The following is a 21429-nucleotide window of genomic DNA, read 5'->3' on the forward strand; positions in this document are numbered from 1 at the left end:
TCGTGATATTATTTGTCAATTTCAAAATTTATGGAAAAACTCAACTTTTTTAAAATTATATACGCAGAACAAACATAATTACAGTAACTAATAAGGGATTAGTGTAGTCAAATTAACATCAAGCCTGAAATCAACTTGTTTCTACTAATGTTGTACACTTTTTCCTTCCAACTATTATTGCAATCTGTGAATTATAGACCAGGTTAGGTGTTATTGAGAAATCACCTTAAATACTTCATTATTAAAGCAATTACTCAATGATCCAATAATATTATCTTCAACACAATTCAGTGATAATTATAGAGTAAGAAGCAATTAACATCATGATCTACTTAAACTACTTGGGCATGCTTGGCATGATGGAATGGAATGAGGGTGGAATGGAATGGAGGTTGGAATGGAATGAAGATAAGAATGAAATATTAATTTTCTTGGATTTTCTTTGCATTTTCATCCATTCACTCATTCATTCCATCACACCAAGCAAATGAATAAAATAAAAATAAGAATCACATTCCATTCCACTAATCCATTCCAACATACAAAGTAGCCCCTAAAGCTTACAATCGTTTGTTGAATTATCTTGGATAAAGATTTTTATGGGAAATATTTAGTCTTCGATTGTCTCACTAATTTTCAGTTCATAGTTCACTATAAATTTAATCATCATATATAAATTCCATTAATTGTAAGTCCATTTACTGCCTACTTACGAATAAAAAAACGTGCGTGCCATTTTAAAGGAAGAGATCAAATAAATTTAGAGATGAAAAAGAGTTAAAACCGTAGTGGTGATGTGTATGATGGGATTTATACACCAGAAAGTGATGGATGAATGACATAAAAATACAAAATCTACAAGGACCAGATATTAAGTGGACTACATTCATTTACTTGTGTCTTTCACTATACATCAAACCGAAAGAGAATTCAACACTTGTTACTACTACTACTACTACTACTATTATTAGTATCATTATCATTATCATTATCATTATCATTATCATTATTATTATTATTATTATTATTATTATTATTAGTATTAGTATTAGTATTAGTATTAGTATTAGTATTAGTATTAGTATTATTATTATTTAAATTAGATCGATCCTCTTAATATAAGTTAATACTCAGGATTGAGAACGAATTTTTCATTTAAATCGTGATGTCCCTTTGTGTTCCAATCATTTACGGCCCACTAACTGATAATGGCTCAAAATTCTAGTCCAAACGTACTATCAAAATGGGCCGAATATAAAATTTTGGGTTCATAATTTACAACATTCTGTAATTGTCATTTTGGAAAATTAATTTTCTCATTGTATGAACATAGTTGTACGAAGACAAAAAATTAATTTTAGAGCATTCACAATGGCGGCTAGCGCACCGGCTAGTCGATCCGCGTTGCTAGCCGGTCGCTAGCCGAACCATTGGGACCGGCCAGCGGCAAATCGGCGAGCGCACGCTGATTTCCAAGCGCTGGCCGATGAGCTGGCCGCCATTGTGGCGAGCGATCGGCCAGCGCCGTTTTTTATTTTTTATTTTTGAATTTTTTTGAAACACTATATATACGCGATTTTAGTTTCATTTTCATTTGCACCACTTGTTTTAACGAGTTTTCTCTCTCTCTAAATTTCTGTACAAGAGCAACATCGAGTGATGGATAACAACAACGAGTTCAGTCCGGCGACGAGCGGATCTCAGACTCCCACGATACCCGTGGGGTCTGGATGGGGGCAGATGGGCGGCCAGATGGGCCAAGGGTACAACAACCCTTGGCAACAGTTGATGGGGTTAATGGTGAGCGCGCAGGGGGGGATGCAAGGGCAGATGGGCGACCAGATGGGTATGCCCCAGATGTCGCAGCAGTTGCTACAACAGATGATGGGGTTGATGCGCGCAGGGAGGGATGCAACCCGGTATGCTGCAGCCCGGGTTGCAGGGGTTACCCGGGGGGGGGGGGGGGGTGGGGGGGGACACGGTCTATCGTCCCACTCTTGATTTTTTGACAGCTTCGTCTCACACGTCGACCCCAGTGGAGACGCAGTTAACTAGGGATGACCGTTTCTCATTACATGAGTTGGAGTTCGAATATCGGGGACATGGAGACTATAGGGGGGAGTCATCGGGCCGCGCTGAAGAAGAAGAGCAAGGGGAAGATCAAGGTGGTCGGCGAGTCGTCGCAGCCGGTTGTTGACGACACCCCCACACGGAGGAAGTGGACGAAAGAGGAGTACGTCGCCCTGGCCAAGGCGGGGTTGTCGGTTTGCGACGATCCGCTGGTTGTGAACAAGCAGCGGATCGTCAACATGTGGGCTAAGATTAGAGCAACCTACAAGAGGTACTGCCCGCACGGAAAGGACTACATCGGGGAAGAATGCCGAAAGGGGTGGGAATGCATCAGGGCCGCAGTCGGCCTATTTTCGGAGTTATACGCCAACGCCCTCCGCATGATGCGTAGTGCGCAGACTGAGGAAGACTGCCGGAGGATAGCGGAGAGTCAGTTCTGATACGCTCGGATTTTGCACTGTTTTAAGGCCATAATTTGGTACGTTTTTGATGTCAAAGTCACTCTACACATCCATTATTTGTGCGACGACCGCCGGCGCTCGGCGGCCAGATCAATGCAGCGGTTTGCCTACGAAAAATGTGCTTGGAAGAGAAGTCTCGTCCGGCGACCGCCGGAAGATGTGCGGCGGTCCGCCGGCGAGGGAACAGACTCTCTGGACTCCAACGCGGCGACCGCCGGCCAAGGTGCAGCGGCCGCCGGAGAAAGGCGGCGAATCCGAGAAGCCCTAGATTTGCACCTAGTTTTACCATATTTTGGAGATTTTTCCTTCTACAACAAGACATGGCTTTCCCCTATAAATAAGACCTCAAGCTTTATCAAAAGTAGAGAACTTCTAATTGCAAAATACTTCATAGAGATCAAGACTTAGAGTACTTCACTGGTGCAAGGAGTTGGAGAAGGATTTCAAGAACATCAAAAACGACAAGGATTCAACCCACGGGTTTTATTTGCTTTAGTTTTATGTTCAAATTGTCTTCCCTTCAATCTATATTTTTAGCTTATTCAATTATGTGTAACTAAACTCATAGGATTCTAGGGATGTGTTAGTAACGACTTTGGTTATACAAGTTCCGTTTTCTATTTAATATCCGTTTTGTTTTTACTTTGTTTCTTCCCTAAGTTAATCATGATGCTTCATGATTGAGTGACACAATCGTGTATGATTTAATATAACTTGCTTCATAACTGTGACAGAGTTCTAGCGAGTTAGGTCCACTTAGTAGACACTACAGTTAGCTTCCTTTAAAACGGCACTGTTAATTGAGAGTGATGACTTTTCAAGGGTTAGGAGCTTTTTGGAGTTACGTGTTAGGATTGACAACCCTAATCTAGGTGACTCGTTCTATCAAAGTAATAACTGTGCTAGGGTATTATAGTTGGAATTTTGTATAACCATAACTGTGAACACACATTCCTGGGATTCCCTTATCTCTATTGTCTTTCTCTTGATTTATTTGCTTTTAGTTTTTCAAAAGTTTTCAAAACCCAAATGTTTTTCCAAATAGTAATTGAGTCTCAGTAGAGGATAGACACTTTGTGTTCGTCTTCCCCGTGTTCGATATCCGGTACTGTCCTTTAGCTATACTATATATACTCTGTATAGTTGCAGGTTTATTTAGTGCTAATAAAAAGTGCATCAAGTTCCCCAAGTTGGGGGTTTATAAGGAGTTCACCTTCTGGAACTGCTATCTGGTGCTGAAGGACTCCGAGAAGTTCCGGGCGGGGGTCGACGCTGGGTGGCCGAAGAAGCAGAAGCTGAACTATACCGGCGATTACAGCGGCAACAGCGGCAGTTCCCACGACCTCCCCCCGGATGCTCAGGAGTTTCTGTCCCCTCCATCGTTTGCTCGCCGCACTCGCCCGGTTGGCCAAAAGCGGGCGCAACGGGCAGCGAGGGGATCCTCCCCCCTATCGCCCCAGGAGGTCCAGTCGATAGCCCCCGCCCCTGTTAGGATTGGTATACTGAAAAGCATATTTCGAGCATGTTGCACGGATAGAATTGCTTGTATACAATAAATTCTACAATCCACTTTTAACCCAAGGCGAGAAGAAGTAATTTTATCGCATTGATGTTTGCTTGTGCATTTATAAGATGTTTCTCAAACATTTAAATGTATAAGAAACAAAGAAGTCTAATTCTTCTGCATAGTAGACTGGTCGTGAACGATGTTCACAGAAGGTGACACAGTCGGTCCTTTGTAGAAGAGAAATAGAAGGTGACGCAGTCGGTCCTTTGCAGTGTCAGTCCGCATGTTTCCTTACCTTATGAAATAAACGACACTGAAGGATCTAACAGTTGAGATAAGTCTTTCTTGCTATTTACTGAAAGACGAGGTCTCGGTGATTGTTATTTCTTAATCATTGTTGATATAACATTGAGCATACGATATTGATTATGCACTAATTTGATTTATCAAATGGTGCGGATTTTTCGCAATCCAAGAATCTTGATATCTTGGGTAGTGGTGATCAATGTCTAGAGGTGCTAGTATTGTTATTGCAATGAATCGGGTTGTAACATCCCGAGTTTTCGTACACTAGTTTTAGAGTATAAAAAAAATTGGACGAAAAGACGATTGGAATTTAAATTGCAAGGAAATTTAAGTTTGTAAACTACAATTATTGGAAGAAGGAAAAGAGAATAAAGTAGTACAAAGTACAACACATGCTATACAACGTGGATACATGGAGCTACAAGTAAGATTCCGAGCTACAAGTAAGATTCCTTTCAAAGCTACATTTCTACGGTACAAGATCTTATACTCTACTCTCTTCTCTTCCCCATCCTTCTCGAATTTGGCATCCCATAAGACTCCAAATTTGACAACCAATAACACCAAGGATCCTGCAAGAATTTAAAACCAAACGGATTATTTGAAATAGGCTTTACAAAGACTCAAGGTTGGAGACTTCTCCAAAATAGGAAGCATGACAAAACTTACACCAAAATGGTATACAATTGTATAAACACAAGGAAGAGACAAGCTGGCAGCCCCAAAAATAGGAGCCTTTGCCCCCAAGACTTGCACAAATTAAGTAAAGAAATATGATCCCAAGAAAGAGATGGAGCTGGCAGCCAAATATGGGAGTCTTTGTCCCCAAGTTTCCAACACAAGAGGCCTATATAAGCAACCCCATACCCTTCCCCTCCCCTCTCCTTTAGACACCACAAATTCACTCAAAATCAAGGAGTGCAGCAAGGAAATGGGAGGAGCAAGAAGGCAAGGAGAGGCAGCGGCAACAAGGAGGAACAGCCGCATAAACCGAGGATCCACCGAGTGAGGTAAATACCTCAACACCCCAACACCATCCTCTGCATCATGATAGAATCACATGATTAGGCAGGAACTTAGAAAATTTAGAAGCCTCAACAGTAGCAAAGAATAGAATTTCCATGTTAAGCTCAAGAACTTAGAGCTTTAAAGATCTTTCATCACAAGATAAAATAAGAATCGATCATAAGCTGCCTTAGCTAATTCAATGACAAAAGATGCACCAAGGTTTCACCAACAATCAATTTCAAGAGACTTTAATACCACAAAGCTACTGCCCAAAGAGGAACTCAAGATACTAACTAGATAATGGAAGTTAAAGAACTTAGCTTTAGGCTGATCGAGAAGCTGTCCGACAATGGTCGAGCGACGACGGAGATCTCGTCGGAGGGAGCCGGGGAGAGCGCACGCAGCAGTGCTGCTTGCCGGAGGGAAAGCTCGACGCAGAGAGCTAATGCATGGAGCTGGCAGCAGCGACGGAGATTCGGCGAGCGGCGGACGGCGAGCAACGTCGGCGGCGGTGCCGTGAGCTCTCCGAGCGAGAGTGAGAGGAACCGGCGGAGGGGAAAGGCGACGCCTTCTTCCCCGTCGGCGAGATCGCTGGAGGAGGCGAGAGGTGGAGAGAGGTTCCGTCTCTGTCAAAAGAAGAGGGAGTTCGATAAAGAGAAAGCTCGACGGAGTGTCCGGCGACGGTGCTGCGATCGCCGGAGAAGAGCGGCGACGGAGAAAGCCGAGAAGAGTTTTAGAGATTTCAATTAAAAAAGAAATGAGATTTGGGGGAGAGAAACCGATGGTGGAGAAGAAATATATTGGGTCTTTGTTGGGCCTATTCCATTACTCTTGATTTAATGCTATTTGGGGCTGATTGTGTTTAAGCTTTGGGCCAAAGTAAGTAAATAAGTTAAGGTGGACCGATGCTAGTTGATTTAAGAAATGAGTTGAGATATTAATTACATAATAGACCAAGTAATTCAAGTCAAGAAGTGGGCTACGAGATTGGGCCAAGAAAATTTATTAGTATGGGCTGAGATTATTTTTGTTGGATCGATATTAATTTAAGGGTTGAGTTGGATCTCAATTAAGTAATTTTTCCCGAATAAAACCAAGTTCCCGATGATTGGAAATATTAAAGTTTGAGACGCAAAGGGCCGACCGGCGACGCCATGGGCGGCCTTAAGAAAATTCAAAGAAAAGATTTAAGAAAGGATTTTCCAAGAACCCATACTTTATTATTAATTGCTCAAGTAATTATTTTAAAGATAATGGAATTTCTCCGAACTTAGTAAAGTGAATAAATAAATTCTACAAAGTAATGAAGCCGAGGTGGGATTTAGAAAATCCTATAAGCCAAGACTAAGGATATAGGTGCTATACCATAGGGTACATGCATTCCTTATAAGGAGAAATAGTTCAAGTACTAATTAGCGTGCTACGCTATTTATTTTCAAAGGATAAATTGCTCGAGGGCAAGTGGGATCAAAGAGAATAATTGAATTGAAGAATAAGCATATCAGGTGGGCTTTCTTTATCCAGCACACTAGTGTGGATATAAATCAAATACTTGCGAAATTATGAAAAATCATTTTTTCTCAAAATGGAGCTATGATTCTTTTCAAATTGTTGTCATGCCATAAATGTTCTGTTTTGATGAATGTCATGGATTTTCATGGATTGTCACGGAATGGATTGTCATGGATTTTCATGGATTGTCACGGAATGGATTGTCATGGATTGTTAAGTAAATATAGTTGTTCCAACAATATTTGTTTGACACCATACATAAACATAAAAATTTTAATAAAAATATAACAATAAAAAAAAACTAGAAATAACAACGAATTCATATCCGAATACATATAAAATGGCCAGTTATAATATCACCAATCCCATAAATTAAGGATGAATTGACCGTTTGGCATCCGTTAAACTCATTAATTGCCAAATACATTAATCAATATATTCCAACAATTATGTACAATAAAATATATATGCAGTGTATGTTAGAGTTTGTATACTAGAAATCACGTTTCGAGTGATTGAATACTGTAAAACTCTTATTTTATTTTTCAATGAATAAAACATATTATTTTTGTCATAATGTTGTTATGTTTTACATTTAATGGATGTTAATACATGTTTAAATGTATAAGTTAACTTAACAAAGTCTAAGTCTTTGTTTTAGTAGACCGGTTGTGGGCGTCGTCCACTTTAAGGTAACACGGTTAGTTCTAAACAAAGAAAAAGATGAATTTCACAACCTAGATGGAATTTGACTATCCATCGAGAAAGGTTGCAATGTCAGTCCGCATATTTCTAAGCCTTACTGAAATAAGATGACATTGGTGTGGTATAGCACTGAACTGATCTAACAGCAAGACTTGTCCTTGGGCTATCTACTGAAAGGCGAGGTCTTGATAATATTTGTTTCTTAATCAATGTAGGTTAGCATTGAGCATACGGTATTGATTATGCATTACTTTGACTTATCAAATGGTGCGGATTTTTCGTAACCCAATGATCCTGATATATTGGGTAGTGGTGATCAATATCTAGCGGTGCTAGGATTGCTATTATATTGAATCGTGCGCGAGGTGAGTCTCGTTTGATAATGTCCTCAAGCGGAGCGCGAAAAAAGGTTTTATTATTCGGAACCTAGCTAGTTGGAGTTTGATTACTCTATGAATAATAAATAAGCGTTTCATGCTAAGTCCACTCTTGGAATTAATAAGAATTTAATTAATTAAGTCCATAGCAGACATTAATTAATTAACGGACATTTTTATCTTAAGCGCGGGAAATGAAAGTTAAACGGAAACCCGGATTACTTATAATTTCGGATTTGGATGGGGAGAGTTCAATATTACTTCTGTAGTGGCTGCTCGTAATATTCCAATTATAACTTATATTAAATTGTGGGTTCAATTTAATTAGTAAAAAGTAAATTGGATGAGCCCATACCCAAAACCTTCCATAGATCCCTGTCTGGGCCCAAAAGGAACTTAATATAAATAGGAGAATAAAGGAGACAGAATAATCACAATTTCAGCACTGAAATTTTCGAAAATTTTGCCCCCCCCGGCTGAGGAGATTTTCGATTTCCACTCCTATTCACAAATTCTTCTGTCTTCTTTATTTAAGTCCTAGTATTCTGGTGAGATCAGCTCACACTGATATCGGAGTACAGTTCGGGAACCAGAGAGAAGATTTGTGGTCTAGTATTCAAAGCGTCACATGGAGAAGCTGCTAGCCATCTTCAATTCTTTGGAGAATTAATTAGGTATTTTTCTGCTCCGTAGAAAATCATGTTTTAGGTTTCAATATTCTAAAGCATGATTAATTCAAGTTATGAGCATGATACATGTAAGAATTACGCGAATAGATTTTGTCCAAATAATCTTCTAAATAGATCTGATTATTATGTGATTTATTGGTGTGATTAATGATTGCTAAATTATGTTAATTCATGCAAATTAATTAGCGTCCACCAGCGCTTCCGCTGCCAGTTCCTTCAGTGTATTCGTTTTACTTTTATGTAACGAGTACTATAGTCTATATATGCTTGGAATATCCCGACCACCCTACCTATGCTTAGCAATTCGAAAATATAAATTCATGCAACAAATTTTGTACCATAAAATATATATGTAGTGTATTTGTTTTACTTTTTATAGAATTAACGAGCACTATATATGCGTTTGGAATATTCCAACCACCCACAATGTGCTCGGCATTTAAAAAAAAAAGATATATTCACGCAACATTCCAACTATTTTTAGGCATTCTTAAATCTATTGCATCGATATATTTCATTTTATTTAATTGATTCAAGCGAGCACTATATATGTGCTTGGAATATTCCGAGCACCATTCGTGCTTGGCATTCCAAAAAATAATTATATTCATGCAACACTTCAACAATTTTCGGATATTCTTAAATCTATTGCATCAATATATTTTCATTTTATTTTTATTGATTCAAGCGAGCACCTTGTATGTACTCAGCAATAAAAATGTCGTTGTCTTAAATTCTGAACGGTTTTTAGCGAGCACATCCTAGCGTGATAAAATACAATGAGTCGATTTGATAAAATACAATGAGTCGATTTGTCACGACCTCACTTTGCTAATGATAACAAAGCTCGGAAGCCATGACTATGGGTGGGAAATAATAGGTAAAAAAAAAGAATGAAACCAGACATCAACCAAACATCCATTTTATTACAAGGAAGTTGCTTAAGTGTGCAGGATAAAGGGGTCCAAGTCAATAAGAGACGGTTCGGACAACTCAAGTGAAAAGAGCGCTAGAAGGGTGCAATACTGATCAGGATGCATGCCAGAAAAAAGGCTCGAGATGGAGAAGAAGGAATGTTGGGATGATCAACCATAAACAAGGGCAAGAGAGTCATTTTGCGAAAGAAGTCTACCCTAAAAAGCAAGGGCAAGCCTGTTAGGTTTGGTATACTGAAAAGCATGTTTCAAGCAAGTTTCGCTCGAATAGAATCTTGCTTGTATACGTAAAACTCTATAATCCACTTTTAACCCGATTCAGTATTATTCGAGCAGTTTCGCACGAATAGAATCAGTATATTATTACATTGTGTTTGCTTGTGCATTTATAAGATGTTTTATAAACATTTAAATGTATAAGAAGCAAACAAAGTCTAAGTCTTTTGCTTAGTAGATTGGTTGTGGGCGTCGTCCACTTTAAGGTAATACAGTCGGTTCTATGCAATGCTTTGCAAAAGAAAAAGAGGAATTTCACAACCCAGATAGGCTTAGACTACCTATCGTGAAAGGTTGCAATGTCAGTCTGATTATTTCTAAGCCTTTCTGAAATAAGATGACGTTGGTGTGGTGTAGCACTGAATGGATCTAACAGCAAGACATGTCTTTATGCTATCTACTGAAAGACTGGGTCTTGCTAAATAATTATTTGTTAATCTACATACGTTAGCATTGAACATACGGTATTGGTTATGCACTACTTTGACTTATCAAATGGTGCGGGTTTATCGCAACCCAATAATCCTGATATATTTTGTAGTGGTGATTAATATCTAGCGGTGCTAGGATTGCTATTATGTTGAATCATGCGCGAGGTGAATCTCGTTTGATAATGTCCTCAAGAGGAGCTTGAACAAGGTTTTATTATTCAGAAAACTAGCCAGTTGGAGTTTTATCGCTCTGTGAATAATAATTAAGTGTTTCTTGCTGACTCCACTCTTGGAATTAATAAGATGTTAATTAATTAAGTCCATAGCAGACTTCAATTGATTAATGAACATTTATATCTTAAGCGCGGGAAATAAATAATATAAATAACGGAAACCCAGATTACTTGTTATTTCGGATTTGGATGGGGAGTGCAATATTACTTCTATAGTGGTTGCTCGTAATATTCCAATATAAGCTTGTATTAATTTGTGGGTTCAATTTAATTAGTAAAAAGCTAATTGGGGGAGCCCATATCCAAAACCTTCCATAGATCCTTGATTGGGCCCAATATGAACTTAATATAAATAGGAGAATAAAGGAGAGACATAAACACAATTATTATTAGATGAAATTTTCGTCCCCCTCTCTAATTAGTAGAGGAGCTCGAAAATTCTTCAGCTCTCCTCCGTGAGGAATTTCTGTCTTCTTTTTTATTCGATTCCTAGTATTTTGATAAGATCAACCCACCCTGATATCGAGATACAGTTCGGGAACCAGTCAGAAGATCTGTGGTCTAGTATTGAAGATCATCGTGGAGAAGGCGCAAGCAATCGTCGATTCTTTGGAGAATTAAATCGGTAACTCTAAACCGTAGAATTCCTATTTTAGGATTTACTTTCTTTGAGCATGAATTATTTGCGTTCTAGCATGCAATTATCTGTTTAACATGTGAATTGATTAATCGCATAATCGGTCAAATAGATCCATGTCCGATTTATTTGTTTTATATAGTCTTTCGCTGTGCAAGGGGCTCCAAATCCCAGCAAGTGGTATCAGAGCCCTGGTTCAAGGGCTGGGCCTATGTGGCTCGGGGTCCGGTGGTTGCGCTTGCAAGTTCTCCAATGTCTCTGCGTGAGCTCGACCAAGACCTGTGGTGACCGGGTGACCTGTAACATGAGGCACACATGTGGTCTTGGTCTGGTGGTCTTGGTTTGAGGGGAGGATTGTGAGGGCAAACAATTCCCACATTGGAGAATGAACAAGACTTGAAAGTGTATAAATGGGCTACATCAACTCCATTAGTATGAGGCCTTTTGGGGAGTACCCCAAGAGCAAAACCGGGAGGGCTTTGCCCAAAGCGGACAATATCATACTAATGTGGAGTTCGGGTGTGCGCCACCGAGACCCAACAAAGCCTCCCTATAAAAGAAGCCACTAAGAGAGAGAGGAGTTCTTAGTTCGGAGTCCAACAACTACACTTAGTTAGGATTCTCTCTCGAAGATCAGTTCCTTCAGCATTGTCCACATTCTTCTCGTTCCTCGCCACAGCCATGGTCACCTGAATTTCCAGACGTCCACCAGAGAGTCATCATCCACCGTTCCAGCCAGTTTGTCTCGTAGTAGAAGCAGTTTCATCGCCCGGAGTGGCAAAAACAATCTTTAATCATTTTCTTAGTTTAATCTTTACTTACTTTCTTCGTTGGATCTGTTGCAAACTTAAATCTTGTTGCCTTTTGAAGTATTTCGTTAAGATCCAAACGTTTTAGTTATAAAGTTTGTTTTACGCATCTCTCTTTGGTTTGAATCTGCTTCATTCTGCCTAGGAAAGTTAGATCTAGTTATCGCGTTTATTTTCTAAGTGTTTACGCATGTCTTCATTTGAGTAGGCTAGATCTGGAGTTTGTTAATTGGAATTTCAAGTTCATGTCTCAATTTATGTTTTCGTGCATGAGTTTCTCATTTTGCGTTGCCATTACCACCTTGCATGTTAGCCAGTAGGAGTAATCTGGAGTTATTAGCCACTGATAAGGCTAATTTCATGCATTGGTTATATAGTGAAAAGCATCACATTTCTGCTGGGTTTAACATGTTTGATTAAGCCAGGTGTGTGATAAAGCGCTAGATCCAGGAGATACTGGAGGAAACAGTCTAGCGAGGAACAGAGCAGAAATTGATCAAAACTGAAGGAAAAGAAGGCTAGAGGAAGGGAGTTAATAGCTGAGGGCAACAAAGTCTATCTATACCTCGCTGGACCCCACCTCAACGCCTATAAATGGAGGAGTATGCAGCACGAAAGATGGGACGTTTTTAGAACTTTTGCTCACACTTAGCTCACACACACTTGGAAATGGGGATTCGGGATGGTTAAGGGGGTCGTTTTTGAGTTCAGTAGTTCCGACGTAACACCGTCCGCGTGAGGGCGAAGATACAATCATTTTAATTTCAGTTTGTTGTTTCTTGTTTCGAACTTCACTTTTGGGAGTCGAATCTGCTGTTGATGTTGCTTAATTTCCTATGCATTTCTGTTGGTTTCATTTCCGTTGTTTTGGAGTTGATTTATGTTGAGCTATTTTCTCTGTCGACATAGTGTTTGATCTGGGAGTTTGATTGTTGATCTGTATTTGTTGTTGTTGATCTGTGGAGAATCCAAATCTGTTGTTATGGAGCTGTTTTTGGTTGGAGTTTTGTGTCGGATGCTTGGATCCGGAGTGGATTTAGCATCCGAGTTTTGGATCTCAGCAGGGGAGATAGATTTGTGCATGAATTTCAAGTGTTATGCTCTGTTTCTGTTTGGCTTCGTCTAGTGGCTTAGATTTTTCTGTTATCTTTTCGTATGTCACCTGCCTGTTTTGAATCTGATTGTTTGTTTCCGAATCGCGTCCAATTAAATTTACCGAGTGTTCTTGCGAGTCCATCGGAGAAGATGAAGTCATTTTTCAGTTGATGCTTTAGTTAGTTATTCTGCAGCTTTTCTTTTCGTCCGTATTTATTTTTTCAGCTTTGGGTCCCACTTGCATTTTAAATTCCCTGGTCTAGGTAAATTAGTTACGAGTCTTTAGATCTAGTGATTGTCTAGTCGTAGTTTTCATGCAATATTCATTTCTGCCTAGATCTAGCTGTTAGCATAGCAGAGTTCATTTCCAAACCTAGTTTAATTTCCTCAACCCAAAAAATGCGTGGCAGCAGCCAAACCAAAAAAAATAGTTTCCAGATCTCTATGCATAATCATTACGCATCCATCTCTGTGGGATCGATCCCTACTTCCCTGTGCTAAATTTTAGTATTCGTGGTTGAGGGTTTTGAAGGAGTGTTCTGTGTATCCAACGACCGAGATTCTCCAGTTCCGAGAGTTCCTAGACCCTGCGATCTAGTCGATTCGCTGGATCTAGGAGGCTTGATAATTTTGCAAGCACTAGGAAGAGACAGAGCAATCACTAAATACACTGCACGCTTCAAATGGCGCCGTCGCCGGGGAATGGATGGCGTAGTTTTTTTTAAATATGTTTAGAGATTTGGTGTATATAGTTTTAATTTTTGTGTTTCTTTTTTGTTGACAGTTTATGAGCAACAGCTCACGGTCAGGAATCTGGAGCAACCCGTCTTGGTCAAGGAACGTCCAATTGAGGTGGCAAGTCAAGGAATCAACATCAGCCGTTACTACCAGATCAGGGTTGTCAACAGTAGATCCGTTTCCGTTTGAATCAGGAAGCGAAGAAGAGTGGAATTCATCGGGGAAGGAGGATCCACAGTCGTCATCAGAAACTGAACATTCGGAAGAGGAATCTGTAATGGCAAACGTAGTGGACACAGACCCAGAAATTGGTTCACTCACTGCACATCTGGATGGAGAGCCAGCCCATGCCATAGTGTTGAATCAGCGCCAGCGGTCTATTGTGATTAAAACAAATGTGCTTGGCGTTTTACCTACATTCTCAGGGCGGAGAAACGAGTGTCCTTACGAATTTTTGAACGAGTTCAGCAAGCTATGCAGCATCCAGAAGAGGCCCAACGAAACTACTGAGGAGGACTATCGCTTGCGAGCGATTCCATTTGCCTTAAAGGGAGAGGCCAACACATGGTTGCTGAGGCTTCCGCCTGACTCAATCACCACGTGGAGGGATTTCAAATAGGAATTCCTGGACTATTTTTTCCCGTCCAACAAAACAAATGCTCTCAAAAAGGAGATTCAAGAATGCAAGCAGGACTACGATGAGTCTTTAAGCCAATATTGGTCTCGGTTTAAGGGACTGCTTGATGCTTGTCCTAATCATAGAATGATGGAGGCTGAAACATTTTATTTGTTCTATGAAGGAGCAAATCCTGAATCCAAGGACTTAATGAATTCCTCGAGCGGGGGAATTTTACCAAGAACAGGGCAAGTGAAGCGCGCGAAATTCTGGGAAGATTAATTGACGCGAAGAAAGCGTATGACAATCCGTGTGCCATCATGAGGAGAAGTTCAGCGAATGCAGTTAAGGAACAAGAAGGAGAAGGGGTTAGAGATAGGATTGATCGATTGGAGAAGGCACTGCTAAATGCCATTGAAAGGAAGAATACCCCTGGTCAGGAGGAACATCAAATCCAATGCTATAGCAGCCCATCACCCGATGGAGAGTTTCAAGCTCAAGCAAATGCGATGGGGAATTGGAACCAAAACAATCAAAATACAAGCTAGAACCAGTGGAAGATTAAGGATGCACCATGGAGGGATAACCCTTGTTTTAGGTGGGCTGAAGGAAACCAACAACTGCAATTGCAATACCCAGGTCCAGCGGAGAACCAGCAGAATTGGCCCAACCGGAATCAGGAAGGACCGCAGCATAATTCTAATGGGTCAGGGAAGAATCAAGAAGGGCCGAATAACTGGAGCTACCGTAATCAAGGGGATCAGCATAACTGGAGCAGGAACCAGAATAACCAAGGGAATTCCTATGTGCCACCACATCAAAGGAATACTTCGGGGAACAATCAAAATTTCCAACAAAATCACCAAGGTCCAGCAAATCAGTTCAACAACAATCAGGGAGGTCAGGGAAACTATCGCCAGAACCAGATTGTTGGAACAAGTCAGAATCAAGGTTCCAGTTCAAATCAAACAAATTACCGGCCTCAGAGGAATCTAGATGACATGGTGCATGACCTGGTCAGCTCTCAGCAACACATGCAGAATAACATGCAGGCTAACAATGACGTGGTGCACAAAATTCAGGATGCTCAAAAGGAGCAGAAGTCTGCCGTGGACATGCTGGCAAAGCAGATGTCACAGTTAGCCACATCGTTGAATGAAATGCGGGGAAATGAAGGAAGACTGCCTGCCACGGTCAAGCCACCAGACCGAGCAAACATTAGTCAAATCACTTTGAGATCCGGACGAGGCTATGAAGGACCGACGCTGGAGAGTGATGAAAAGATACCTTCACAGGTGGTCAAAGGAAAAGAAAGCCGAGAGTCTCAAGGGGATAACCCTAGACCCAGAGAAGTCCTTGTTCAGGATGATCTCCATGAGGGAGATTTAGGGGGATCTCTACCTCGACCAAGTGACCCATTTTTCCTTGATCCAGAACCTGAATTAAAGAGTAAAGAAGGCAGCGGGGAGGTTGGTGAGACCCCCGCAGGGAGTTCCACAAATGCAGTGAAGCGACCAAAGCCATTTCCATACCGAGGGGAAGCCAAGAAAAAGAAGGATGATCCAGAGGATTTTGTGGAAATATTTAGCAAGCTGGAGATTAACCTGCCCTTTTTACAAGCTCTGAAGATACCCACTTTCAGCAAGTTCATCAAAGAGTTCATAGCTGGGAAAACCAAACCTGATGGGAAGATTGTCATAGGAGAAAGTGTGTCCGCGGTGATACAGAAAAGAAGGATGCCATCAAAATGCACAGACCCAGTATGTACACTCTCCCTATTTCTCTAGGTGATATTAAAATTGAGCATGCCATGTGTGATCTAGGTGCATCGATAAATATTTTACCTCTTTCAATATATAAAAAATTGGTGGGAGTGAGCATGGTAAACACGAAGGTGGTGATTCAGTTAGCCGATAGAACATGCATCTCTCCTGAGGGAGTGTTGGAAAATGTCATAGTTAGAGTGCATGATTTCCTGTACCCGGCTGATTTTCATGTGATAAAAATGAGTGATAATGAATCTGCTGAGTCTAGCGGGGTGCTGTTGGGAAGACCTTTCCTTCGCACCGCAAAGACTATTATTGATGTGTTTGATGGAACAATATGCCTAGACTATCATGGGGAGAAGTACACCTTCAGCATTGATGAAGCGATGAAAAAACCACTCGATGTTGAGAATTTGCATGCTGTGGATGTGATTAACCCCCTGGTCCAGGAATATCTTGAGACTGAGTTAATGCAGGAACAAATTAACAATTCTGAGCTAAGCCAAGCTGTGGAGAAGGAGGTGACAGGATGGTGTGAAACCTTTTTTACTCGGAACATGACGGACGACCAAATCAATGAAGCGATCATGGCATTCTGCCAACAACCACTGTCATTCCAATCAGCAGGGTCAGTTCAAGGGAAGTGCCCAGACGAAGGAACAAGTATAGAGGGAATAGCGACAAGAAGTATAGAGAAAAAACCCCTGCCTCAGGAAGCCGTCACACCAAAGAAAGAGTTGAAAACCTTACCTGAGAATCTCAAGTATGCGTACCTAGAGGAAGGGGAAAATTGTCCAGTGATAATCAACAGCCACTTGACTGAGGAACAAGAGAGTACGTTGCTGGACGTAATTAGTAGGAACAAGAAGGCCATAGGATGGACACTTTCGGACCTAGTTGGCATCAGCCCCTATCTTTGCATGCACCACATCAGATTAGAGGAAGGGGCAAAGGCTCGACGTGATTCACAAAGGAAGCTGAATCCGAATATGAGGGAGGAGGTACTCAAGGAAGTTTTGAAACTATTGTCCCTGGGAATCATATACTCCATCCCTGATAGCGAGTGGGTCAGTCCGGTTCACATGGTACCTTAGAAATCAGGAATACAAGTGGTAGAAAATGACAAAAACGAGTTGGTGCCTACTCGACTGGTGACTGGATGGAGGATGTGCATTGACTACAGGAAACTGAATGAGGCCACCAAAAAGGATCATTTTCCTTTACCATTTATTGACCAGATGCTAGAGAGGTTGGCTGGCAAACAGTTTTTCTGTTTCCTTGACGGATACAGCGTTTATTTCCAGATTTACGTCAACCCAGAGGATCAGGAAAAGACCACATTCACATGCCCTTTTGGCACTTATGCCTACCGAAGGATGCCATTTGGTCTATGCAATGCACCGGGAACGTTCCAGCGTTGTATGATGAGTATTTTTTCGGATCTGCTGGAGGTATGTATCGAGATATTCATGGATGACTTCACCGTATACGGAGATTCGTTTGATACTTGTTTGGCCAGCCTTGACCTAGTGCTGCAAAGATGCCAAGAGAAGCACCTGGTTTTGAATTTCGAAAAGTGTCACTTCATGGTGACTGAGGGCATTGTCCTAGGTCATGTAGTTTCTGATAGAGGAATTCAAGTAGACAAGGCAAAGGTGGAAGTGATTTCAAAGCTACCTTACCCCACAAGTCAAAAAGAAATTAGAGGATTCCTGGGTCACGCAGGTTTCTATAGGAGGTTTATCAAGGACTTCGCAAAAATTGCGCAACCACTCACTCATTTGTTGCACAACGATGTGGAGTTCGTGTTTGATGAAGAATGCAAAAAGGCATTTCAGTTGCTCAAGGATAGACTCGTGACCGCACCAATTATCAGGGCGCCAAACTGGAATTACCCTTTTGAGATAATGTGCGACGCGAGCGATTTCGCTGTGGGAGCCGTCCTAGGGCAGAAGATAGACGGGAAAAGTTATGTGATCTTCTACGCGTCCAAAACGCTAAATCAAGCTCAAAAAAATTACGATACCACGGAGAAGGAAATGTTGGCTGTCGTGTACTCATTTGAAAAATTCCGACCCTATCTACTTGGGTCAAGGGTTATTGTTTTCACGGATCATGCAGCAATAAAGTACTTACTGGCTAAGAAGGAGTCGAAACCAAGGTTGATCCGATGGGTATTGCTTCTGCAGGAGTTTGATTGGGAAGTAAGGGACAAAAGAGGAACGGAGAACAAAGTGGCCGATCACTTGAGTAGAATTCATCAAGGGGAAACAGAAGAGGCCATCCCTGATGCTTTCCCCGAAGAGCATTTGAACTGTCTGGATGAACTCCCTAGACCGATAAGCTGGGAATCTGTGTTGGCATTAACCGGTCTTGGAGAATCTGATAAAGGAAAGCGCACACTTAACGCAGAACCATGGTTCGACGATCTAGCGAATTATTTGGTCACGGGAGAAATGCCAAGCTCAGAAGAAGCTTCCCGAGCCCAGAGGATGAAGCTTAAAAGCGAAGCCAAATACTATTTTTGGGATGATCCGTACCTGTGGAAAATGTGTTCAGACCAAGTGATTAGGCGCTGCATTCCCGAATGGGAACAAAAGGACGTGCTAATTCATTGCCATACTTTGGCATGTGGAGGTCATTTCGGACCAAGGAAGACATCAAGGAAGGTCCTGGATAGTGGTTTTTACTGGCCAACATTGAATAAAGATGCTTTTGAATTTTGCCAGTGCTGCGAGAGATGCCAACAGACGGGGAGAATTTCTAGGAGGGATGAGATGCCTCAGGTCCCGGTGGTTGTTTGTGAAGTTTTTGATATATGGGGAATGGACTTCATGGGACCATTTCCGTCATCTTGTGGGAATACTTACATATTGGTTGCAGTAGATTATGTGTCTAAGTGGATAGAAGCCAAGGCCACAACGACATGTGAATCAAAAGAAGTGGCAAAATTTCTGTAGACCAATATTTTCAACTGATATGGAGTTCCTAGAGCAATCGTTTCGGATCAAGGGACGCATTTCTGTAATCGCACCATCGAGGCTCTGATGAAGAAATACGGTGTTCACCATAGAATATCCACCCCGTACCACCCTCAGTCTAACGGTCAAGCGGAGATATCTAATCGCGAGATCAAGGCGATATTGGAGAAAACGGTCAACCCGTCAAGGAAGGACTGGAGTAAGAGGCTCGGTGACGCACTATGGGCTTACAGGACTGCCTTTAAGACACCTATTGGAATGTCGCCTTATAGGCTTGTGTTTGGCAAGATGTGCCACTTGCCCGTGGGTATTGAGCACAAGGCGTACTGGGTAGTAAAAGAGTTGAACATGAAGCCTATGGCTTGCGAAGAAGAAAGGAAATTACAGTTACAAGAACTGGAGGAAATGAGGCTGGAGTCGTATGAGTCTGCCATGTGGTACAAAGAAAGGACGAAGCTATGGCATGATAGGAATCTCCGGGTCAAGGAACTCCATGTTGGACAGAAGGTGCTCCTTTTCCAATCCCGGCTCAAGCTGATGCCAGGAAAGTTGAAGTCTAAGTGGATTGGCCCATATACCATCGTTAGCCTCCGCGCAAACGGAGCGGTGGAAATCCAGGGAAGTGCCTCTAACTCTGTTCCTTTTCTTGTTAATGGTCATAGATTGAAAGTCTATAGGGATAATTCTGAGTTGTGCGTGGTGGAGGAAATGCCACTACGTGCACTCTCGGTTGTCGCCTAGTCAGGCAAGGAAGTATTCTCGATAAACTCCTGGGTCAAGGAAAATGTTTATGTTTTTACATACTGAACCAGGGGATTTCGAGAATACTCAAAGATAATTTGTAAATAGTTTAATTGCTTTCGGAAACCTTAAGAAAATCCAAACAAAGTAAAAATTTTAATCTCCCAAAAACATTTTCGAAGCACCAGACTCCAAGGGGAATCTATATCTTGTACTCTAATCTTGACCAAGGAGTTTGGCGTCTTCATTCTTTTCTTAGTGTAGGGTCACGGTCAGGGAAATCAATGAGGGAAGGAAAGCATGAAGGAAAAGATCAAGGAGGGAAAATAATAATTTGAAATTCAAATCACCGATATTTATGGAAGGTGTACGGGTACTGACGTCACGTCTGCAACCGCATCACCTTTTCAGTTAAAGGGGGCGAACCGTCGTTTCTCTCTCCACATACTCAACCTGAATTTGCTCTCCCTTCTCTCTACTGTCATTCTCTCTCTCTCTAAAAAATACAAACCCTAACCCAAAATCGACCAAATTCTTGTCTAATTTCAGATCTACAGCGATGGAATCAGCCAAGCCCACCGGAAGTTCGCAGCAAGCGGAGTACGACCCAACTTTGTTAGCCGAATTGACGCAAAAATTGGGGAGCGTCGAGAAGGCAAAAGAAGTATATGCCCTCTTTTCTGCTAATTTGATGACATCCGCGGCGGCCACTACACCAACGTCGATTCCAGAGGATTCGGCGGCCGAACCCTCAAGTTTTCAAGAAGAATTGCCTCAAGAAGAAGCGAGAGAGCTGAACTCTGAACCACAAAATGCAGAGACCGCTTCGCAGGAGGCGGGCGACGAAGAGGGTGGACCAACGAACGGCGGGAAGGTGGATGAAACAGAGTTGCATGGTGACGGAAACCCTAAATCTGAGGGTGATGACGGTGTGGAGGGGGGAACCCTTGCTGTGGCTAGTCCGGCTGAATTCAGAGTCTCAACCTCTGAAGCCATGGAAAAGGGGGCAACCCCGAGTGATGTCAGGGCGGAGGACCCCGTTTATATTGAGGGGACAACCCCGATGGTGGATGGTGAGGGGGAAACCCCTGAGAAACTTTTTGCAGACGCAGATCTGCAGATGGCTGAAGTACCAGAGGACGTGGATGCAGGAATGAAGTTGATTGTGGACCTGGTAGACGACCAGGATGCAGACGAACCCCAAGAGGACAGGAGGACAGAAAGGAGACGGGCCAGGAGAAGTCTACTTGATGAAGTAGACGACTTAGTCGATACGGGGAAAAATGAGTCCCCTGGGCAAGGGACGGAAGCGGAAGAGCTTCGCCTGGCGAAAGAAAAGGCAAGAAAAGGGAAGGGCACGGCAACTATGTCTACACGGTCTAGGAAAGTTCCCTCTGTCAAGGAGGTTGAGGATACCCTTTCCTCAGAGGCTGACGTTCCCTCAACCGAGGAACAAGACGAGCCTGCCCCTGAATCCGACTATGAATCAGAAGACGCTGAAGGAGTACCTATTCCTGGACGTCCGGAAGTCTGGCT

At 41.9% G+C, this 21429-nt stretch overlaps 2 long non-coding RNA genes and 1 pseudogene across 4 annotated transcripts; 2 read left to right on the top strand and 1 right to left on the bottom strand.

Moving 5' to 3' along the window:
- Window positions 1-4670: 4670 nt before the first annotated feature.
- LOC125211280 (uncharacterized) lies at window positions 4671-6385 on the bottom strand. Its single transcript, XR_007174492.2, has 2 exons — window positions 5014-6385; window positions 4671-4916 (listed from the first exon to the last, which is right to left on the bottom strand). It is a non-coding gene; the product is annotated as an uncharacterized LOC125211280 (long non-coding RNA).
- Window positions 5239-12812, top strand: LOC148923180 (uncharacterized). 3 transcript variants are annotated; one of them, XR_016132989.1, is made up of 4 exons: window positions 5239-5354; window positions 6794-6857; window positions 8482-8620; window positions 12382-12812. It is a non-coding gene; the product is annotated as an uncharacterized LOC148923180 (long non-coding RNA). The 3 variants fall into 3 exon arrangements; XR_016132988.1 differs by lacking the exon at window positions 12382-12812 and adding an exon at window positions 9582-10183; XR_016132987.1 differs by lacking the exon at window positions 12382-12812 and adding an exon at window positions 9589-10183.
- A 1913-nt stretch (window positions 12813-14725) lies between these two features.
- Window positions 14726-19835, top strand: LOC148923181 (uncharacterized; annotated as a pseudogene).
- The last annotated feature ends 1594 nt before the right edge of the window (window positions 19836-21429 follow it).

Source organism: Salvia hispanica, chromosome 6 (assembly GCF_029641045.1).
Source record: "Salvia hispanica isolate PSC_SH4W2 chromosome 6, Shi_PSC_v1, whole genome shotgun sequence".
NCBI classification, from domain to species: domain Eukaryota; kingdom Viridiplantae; phylum Streptophyta; class Magnoliopsida; order Lamiales; family Lamiaceae; genus Salvia; species Salvia hispanica.